The sequence below is a fragment of the Bubalus bubalis genome, chromosome 12 (assembly GCF_019923935.1).
Source record: "Bubalus bubalis isolate 160015118507 breed Murrah chromosome 12, NDDB_SH_1, whole genome shotgun sequence".
Classification (NCBI taxonomy): domain Eukaryota; kingdom Metazoa; phylum Chordata; class Mammalia; order Artiodactyla; family Bovidae; genus Bubalus; species Bubalus bubalis.
The window spans coordinates 98443548-98450309 of record NC_059168.1 but is presented as its reverse complement, the minus strand read 5'-3'; the positions used below and the strand labels follow the sequence as shown (position 1 = coordinate 98450309).

The 6762-nt window shown below is 55.7% G+C and overlaps 1 non-coding gene across 1 annotated transcript; it reads right to left on the bottom strand.

The window, feature by feature from the left end:
- Positions 1 to 2354: 2354 nt before the first annotated feature.
- On the bottom strand, positions 2355 to 2564 carry LOC112578289. Its single transcript, XR_003102585.1, has one exon. It is a non-coding gene; the product is annotated as a small nucleolar RNA U3 (small nucleolar RNA).
- Positions 2565 to 6762: the final 4198 nt, after the last annotated feature.

Below are 6762 nucleotides of genomic sequence, written 5' to 3'. Positions count from 1 at the left end.
AAACCTCAGTAGTGCCATCTGTGAAATGGGAAGCTGACGGGTGGAATCACACCACCACCGGCTCCGTGGGCTGAGTCGGGAGCCATGCCAAGCTCTGTGCTCAGCACCTTCCAAGTATTATTAGCGGATCATTCCTCTCGGTGGCAGCGGTCAGCCTGGGCTGAGATCCCAGCTTTCCTGCTTCCCAGCAGCCTGGGTTTGGGCAAGGGAGTTTACCTCTCAGAATCTCCGTATCCAAAGCTGGAAAATAAGAACAGTATCTACTGTTGATTTTTTGTGAAAAGGATGAGCTAAAGCAGGTAAAGTGGCTTACAGACACAGACAGAGTGGGTGGGAAATGTTATTCCTTCCTATTATGACTATAAACCACAACCCGGGGACTTGCCTGGCGGTTCAGTGGCTAAGGTTCCACTCTCTCAATGCAGGGGGCACAGGTTTGATCCCTGGGCAGAGGACGAGATCCCACATGCCGCAGCTAAGACCCAGAGCAGCCAAATAAACAATAAGGGCTTTCCTGGTGGCTCAGTGGTAAAGGATCTGCCCTGCCAATACAGGAGACATGGGTTCAATCTCTGATCCGGGAAGACCCCACATGCCTTGGAGCAAACAACAAAACCTGTGCACCACAACTACTGAGCCTGTGCACCCTGGAGCCCGAGCTCCACAATAAGAAAAGCCACTGCAATGGGAAGTCCGCGCACCACAGCTAGAGAGTAGCCCCTGCTTTCTGCAACTAGTCAAAAGCTTGCACAGCAATGAAGACCCAGCGCAGCCAAAAGTAGATTAATTTTTTAAAAGTCAATAAATAAATATTAAAAAAAATAAGATAGGGAACTTCCCTGGTGGTCCAGTGGCTAAGACTCCATATTCCCAATGCAGGGGACCCAGGTTCAATCCCTGGTCAGGGAACTAGATCCCACATGCTGCTGCTGCTAAATCGCTTCAGTCATGTCCGACTCTGTGTGACCCCATAGACAGCCGCCCAACAGGCTCCTCTGTCCCTGGGATTCTCACATACTGCAACTAAAACCCAACACAGTCAAATAAATAAATAAAAATAAATATTAAAAAATAAATGAATAAACACAATCTGGAAGGATCTGAATGGTCCACCCACCATAGTGCACCCCCATGCCCAGCACGGAGCTGGCATGTTTGAGGGCTCTGTCATTTCTTGTGAATGCGTGCACCGTGGTCCAGTGATACTCATACCCACCCGGGCACAGCAGGCTTGAGAGGGTGCACCGTTGTCCCCATCGCATAGTTACGGGGGTAGAGCAGTGGGAATCCCCAGGTGCCCGGCTCTGAACACATCCTGAGGCCGGAACCTGGCCTGTCGGGAAGGGCAGGAGAGACCAGGGAACAGGGACAATCCCAGGGCCGAGACAGCCCAGAAGGTGACTGGGCCGATGCTGGGTGGGATCCCAGGGTCTGGGAACGACCCCTCAGGATGCAGTGACCCGTGCTCTTCCCCTTTGTCCCCTCCCCCCTGCCCACCATGGGTCAGCTCCCTGGTTCCAGCCTAGACATCTGGAACTGGGACAGACAAAGGGCCGTGAGGAGGGACAATAACCTTCTGTCCATTTTCAGATGCCGGGCCGGGCCTGGCCAGGGCTGGGGGCCGGAGCCCCGGCAAGGCGGTGCCAGGCCCCCCGCGGGCAGCGGACAATGTTGGCAGTGATGGAGAGGAGGCATTTCAAAGCGTTTTGTTCCCGGTGACCCCCTCCCCCCAACATCTCGCCCCAGCTTGGGGTGAGGCCCCAGCCCCACCCCCAGCCACCCAGGCCCCTGCTCCGGGCAGCTTGGGGACCGGCCACATTCTTGACCTCAGGGGAAAAGTTTAGACTCTCTGCGCCCTGGGCAACAATAACAGTGTCACAGACCTGATTTAGGAGCAGCGCTTACCATCACAAAGCGGCAGACAAAGAGCCTGGTCTGAGAACGCGCAGGGCCTCTGCGCCTACTCCTCCAACCGCTGTTCACTCCTCTCCAGGGCCCTGCCTGGGCAGGACTGGGTACCAGGGCCTGACCCTGGGCATAGAAAGCCAGAGCAGGACTCAGGAGTGAAGGAAAAGGGATGGAGGATCCAACTGGGAATGAGGGAACCTGAGAGCTTTCCTGAGAGTACCTCTCCTCTCTGGGCCTCAGTTTCTCTCTCTGTAACCAGGTGGCTAAACTATAAGGCTCAAAGTAAGAGGCTCTGATCTGCAGACAGAGGAGGTCTCTTTGATGATGATCATGAAAAGGATTTCTCACTTCATTCTGGGCGCTTCACAGAAGCCAGGCACTGAGATCACTGACTGACCCCTTGCTACCTTAAGCCACCACTTCTTTTTCTTTTTTAAATGATGGAGACCATGCAGCAGCATCCTCTGCCTCTTACTCACCCAGAGGAAGAGGAGAATTATCAACAGCCAGTGGCAGTTGCAGAAATAACCCTCAGAGCAGGTTGCACACTCGAGAGAGAACGGAGAGCCTCTTCCTTGGGGTTTCTGGTGTTTGACAGGGTCAGAGAAACTTATCTAGTAATGAACTATAGACAGGATTCCTGAAAGGAGAGTTTTTCATCCCCTTTGATCATTTAATCCTCACCAACCTCACAAAGCGGGTGTACCGTTAACCCTAGTATGCAGTTGATAACTGAGGCTCAGAGAAGCTGAGTTGTTTGTCCCAGGCCACACAGCGTGGAGGTTACAGAGCCGAGATACAAGGCAAGGCTGGTTCCCCTCTGATTATAGATTCTACTGTGGAAGGAAGGAGAGAAGGACAACGAGAGGCAGCTGGACCCTGCTGAGTCCTGGGTGGGAGGGCCTCTCCTCCCAGCCAGAAGGCTATGAATAAATAAATGTCTGATTACCCCCAGGGGGAATTCCACCCTTGGAGCAGGTGCCTTTAAAAACTAGATTGATTCTTGTCTGTCAGCAGAGGTTGGCTTGGCCAAACACCCAGATGCAGGGGATTGGACACAATGACCTCTAGTGGAGACCTCCTAGTAATTAGAGGCAGGATAGGGGGACATTTAAAGGCTTAGGATGCTGGAGGCAGCCTGTGAGTTCGAATCCCAGTTCTGACTTTTCCTAGCAGTGTGTCCACAGACAAGTGACTTCCACTTTCTGCGCCTCGGTTTTCCAGTCTGCAAAACTGCACCCACCTTCAAGGAGACCATTCAGCGAAGTACAAGCAAGGCTTTGGAATGGCCCCTGACTCAGTGAGGGCTGTCTGCTACACAGGGCAGGACACCTCAAGGTGGGCACTTTGGGGACCCTGTGGTAGGCAGGCAGCTGTTGGCCTCGCTTTCCAGGGAGTGGTTGGGCTTTGATTACAGCATGAGGCACTATGGTTACACCCTGAGCTCTAAGGAGGCCCTGTATTCTGGGATCTGAAAAGCCGAGGCCAACCATGGCTTCCGAGGGGCCATCAGAAGAGACTGACTTCTCTGATGCCTGGGCAGGGGCTCTTGGGCCCTGGGCACGGTGCCTGGAGAGAGGACAGAAAGCGAAGGATGCCCTGGGAGGTGCTGTCTGCAGTCTGCCCTCCCACTGCTGTCCCTGAAAAATCCAGAGGGACCAAACCATATGTGGAGGGGGACGGCCAGGGACCTGTGCATGGCCGGCATCCGCAGCACAAACGGTACTGCCCCTGGCGTCCTCAGGGGGCCTGGTGGGCTTGAGTTCCAACTCCGCCACCAGGATGAGTTGCTACCCCTCTCTGAGCTCATCCCAAAGGTCGTTTAGGATCCAGAGTGTTCAGAGGAGACCATCCCAGGAGCCTCTGTGATTCCACAGGTCTAATCAAAAAGTTGGCTTGGAATCCAAGAGTCCTGCTTGCCAGACTCCAGCCCCTTCTGCCTCCCTTCATCTGCAGACTTCAGCTCCAGCTCCTCTAATCACCCTTTGGCTCCTCTCACCAAACTACCAGTGCCACGCGCACCGCAGACAGAGGGCGAGACAGCCCGACAGAAACTGGCGCGGATTTCTGGGGATGCGTGGGGCTCCTGGGAGCCCCAACGAGGACAGCCTCCCACTCCCTCACTGCCTGCTTGGGGGCGGGAGGAGCACTCACCTGTGGGGCAGAGCATCTGTCTTGGGGTCCCCTCGGCCCTGGAGGCGGGTGGTACTGCTGGAGCCGCCGTCTCTGGCACAAGGTGACTTCCCTACCCAGTTCCTGCTGCTGAGAAGGGCCGGTCAGGCAGGCCTTCAGGTGCCAGCCCACCCTTCCTGGGCACAGATTTTCCTGGCATCTGCCGGGTAGGGAGGGCACTGGCTGAGGGCTGGGCCATGGGGATGGGCAGGATTGGGGCAAAGGTGTCTCCTAGGGGGCTTGTCTGCGGTCCCTGAACCCACTCCTTCTCTGGACACTGTGGGCTGGGGGTCCAGGAAGCCATGGCCCCTTGAGAACCTGGAGAGGGTGGATGCAGCAAGGCTGAGAGGAGCCCCAGGCCCTGCCCCATCTGCCCCCCGCACCCCTCCATGCCCCCGCCCCAGCAGGCCAGCACGGGCTCAGGCTGAGGTGTTTGTTTTTCCTGTCTTCACACTGACTCCATTCAGAGCGGCCTTTCTCCACCCCCGGCCAGTGGCCAGGGAGCCAGAGCACCAGGGAGAGAGATCACTGCCCCCACCCTCCTCTGTTTGCAACCCCCTCCTGCCATCTTCCCCTCGGGAATGTCAGCCTCCTCGAGGGCTTCCTGGTTTGGGGCGTACTGCAGAATTTGGGGGGGACTGGGGCAGGGGGGCCCACCCCAGAGAAGAGTAAAAGAGGGGAACCAAATGGAGCCGAGGCGGTGGGGAAGAGGGGTGTGACGTGAGGTCAGGAAAGAAGAGAAGAGGGACAGGGCTGTACGAGGGCCTGGCAGGGAGCAGGGCTCCTCACACAGGAGGCTGGGGCAGAGGTGGGTGGGGCGGGGGGCGCACACAGAGCTGGAGCAATGGAGCAGGGGACGGCACTGGAGGCGGGGAGCACCTTGACAGGCTGACGCAGGGCCGCATGCCTGGCCCTGGGCCCTCAAGGCTTGGGAGCTCCTGACTCCCACCTGAAGAGTAGCCTCTTCCTCATCCCTGGGCCCAGGGCCCCAGGCAGGGAGGCGGGGGGGGGGGGGGGGGGGGCTGTGACCTGGTCTGGGGCCCCGGGGGAGGGAGGAGGGTGAAAAGTTTCCCCAAGTCAGAAGGCCACGGGGGAGGATTCTCAGGGGGGTCCCGTTCTTTGCTCCCTCTGACTGTCACGTTGGTACATAAAGGGGGTAGAAAGGTCAGATGTGGCCTTTCAGGCCCGTGGGAAAAACTCTGCCCATTTCCCTAATCCATATTTATTGGTGTGAGACACTGGGGTGGGAGGAAGCCCCCCGCCCCCACCCGTCGCCCCGGCCAGGCCAGGTTAGCACTAAGAACAGGCTCCATGTCACCCAAATCCTACTCTTTGTCTCCAGATTGGCTCCAGAGTCCTCCCCCTTCCCTCCTCCCCTTTGCTCCCCTCCACCCCCTTTGGGGTTGCCAAGCAACCGTGGAAGGGTAGCTGAGATATTTTCTTTATTACAAGCAAAGGCAAGACAGCATCATGGCCCCAGGAGGGGAGTAGGCTGGGGGCTGTGCTCTAGGGGGACCTCGCTACCTCGGTCTGCTCCTGGGTGTGGGCAGTGGGGAGACAGAGCCTCAGAGCCCAAGAGAAAGGGGAAGGCGGAAGCGAGTGGCGGTGACTAGGTGGACGGGGACACAAATGGGGACCCAGTCCACAGAACGCTGGAGAAGCGGTGGAGCCCGGTGGCCCAGGCCTGAGCCCTCACCTGTAACCCACCAGCTCTGCGTCCTGGGCCAGGTCACTTCCCTTCCCTGGCCTAATTCTGCCCCTTGATAAAATGAGAATAATAACGTGTATTATCTCATTTAATGCTCACATTAACCCCATGAGACATTCATTCCCCTCCACCTTTTAACGGCTTAGGAACCTGAGGCTCAGAGAGAATGTGATGTGTTTCCCAGGGAAGTGGCAGAAAGTGAAGATTCCTGAGCCCCAACCGTTTTCTTAACACCAGCTTTATTGTGATGTAACCCACATACCATACAATTTGCCCATTTAAAAATGTACAACTTGGGGACTTCCTTGGTGGTCCAGGGATTAAGAATCCATCTTCCAATGCAGGGGATGTAGGTTCAATCCCTGGTAGGGGAACTAAGATCCCGCATGTCATGGGGCAACTGAGCCTGCACCCCAACTAGAGAGAAGCCCACACACCCCAACTAAAGAAGGCTGGGCGTGCTCTGATGAAAGATGCCGCATGCCACAACTAAGACCTGATACAGCCAAATAAATAAATAGTTTTAAAACACAAAATGTACAGTTTAATGGCTTTGAGTGTATTCAGAGTTGTGTGACCATCACCACAATCAACTTTCAAACCTTTACATCACCCCAAGAAAGAAACCCCGTACCCATTAGTTTTCACTCCCTATTCCCCCCAACTTCTCTTCTCTCCATCCCTAGGTGACCACTTTTTGCTTTCTGTCTCTATGGATCTGCCTATTCTGAATATTTCCTTAAACGGAATCAGACAATATGTCTGAGTCCCAACTTTTAACTTCCAGTGGCTCCAACATCACCGGGTTCTGGGGAAATAGGGGTGTCAGATGGTGGCTTGGCTAAGAACATGGCCTATGCTGACAGGCAGACTTGGTTCTAAACCTGGGCTCTGCACCTGGGGGCAGTCACTTCCTTTGTCTGGTCCTCGGGTTCCTGGTGTGTACAATGGGAACGCTAACAGTGTTCCTTACA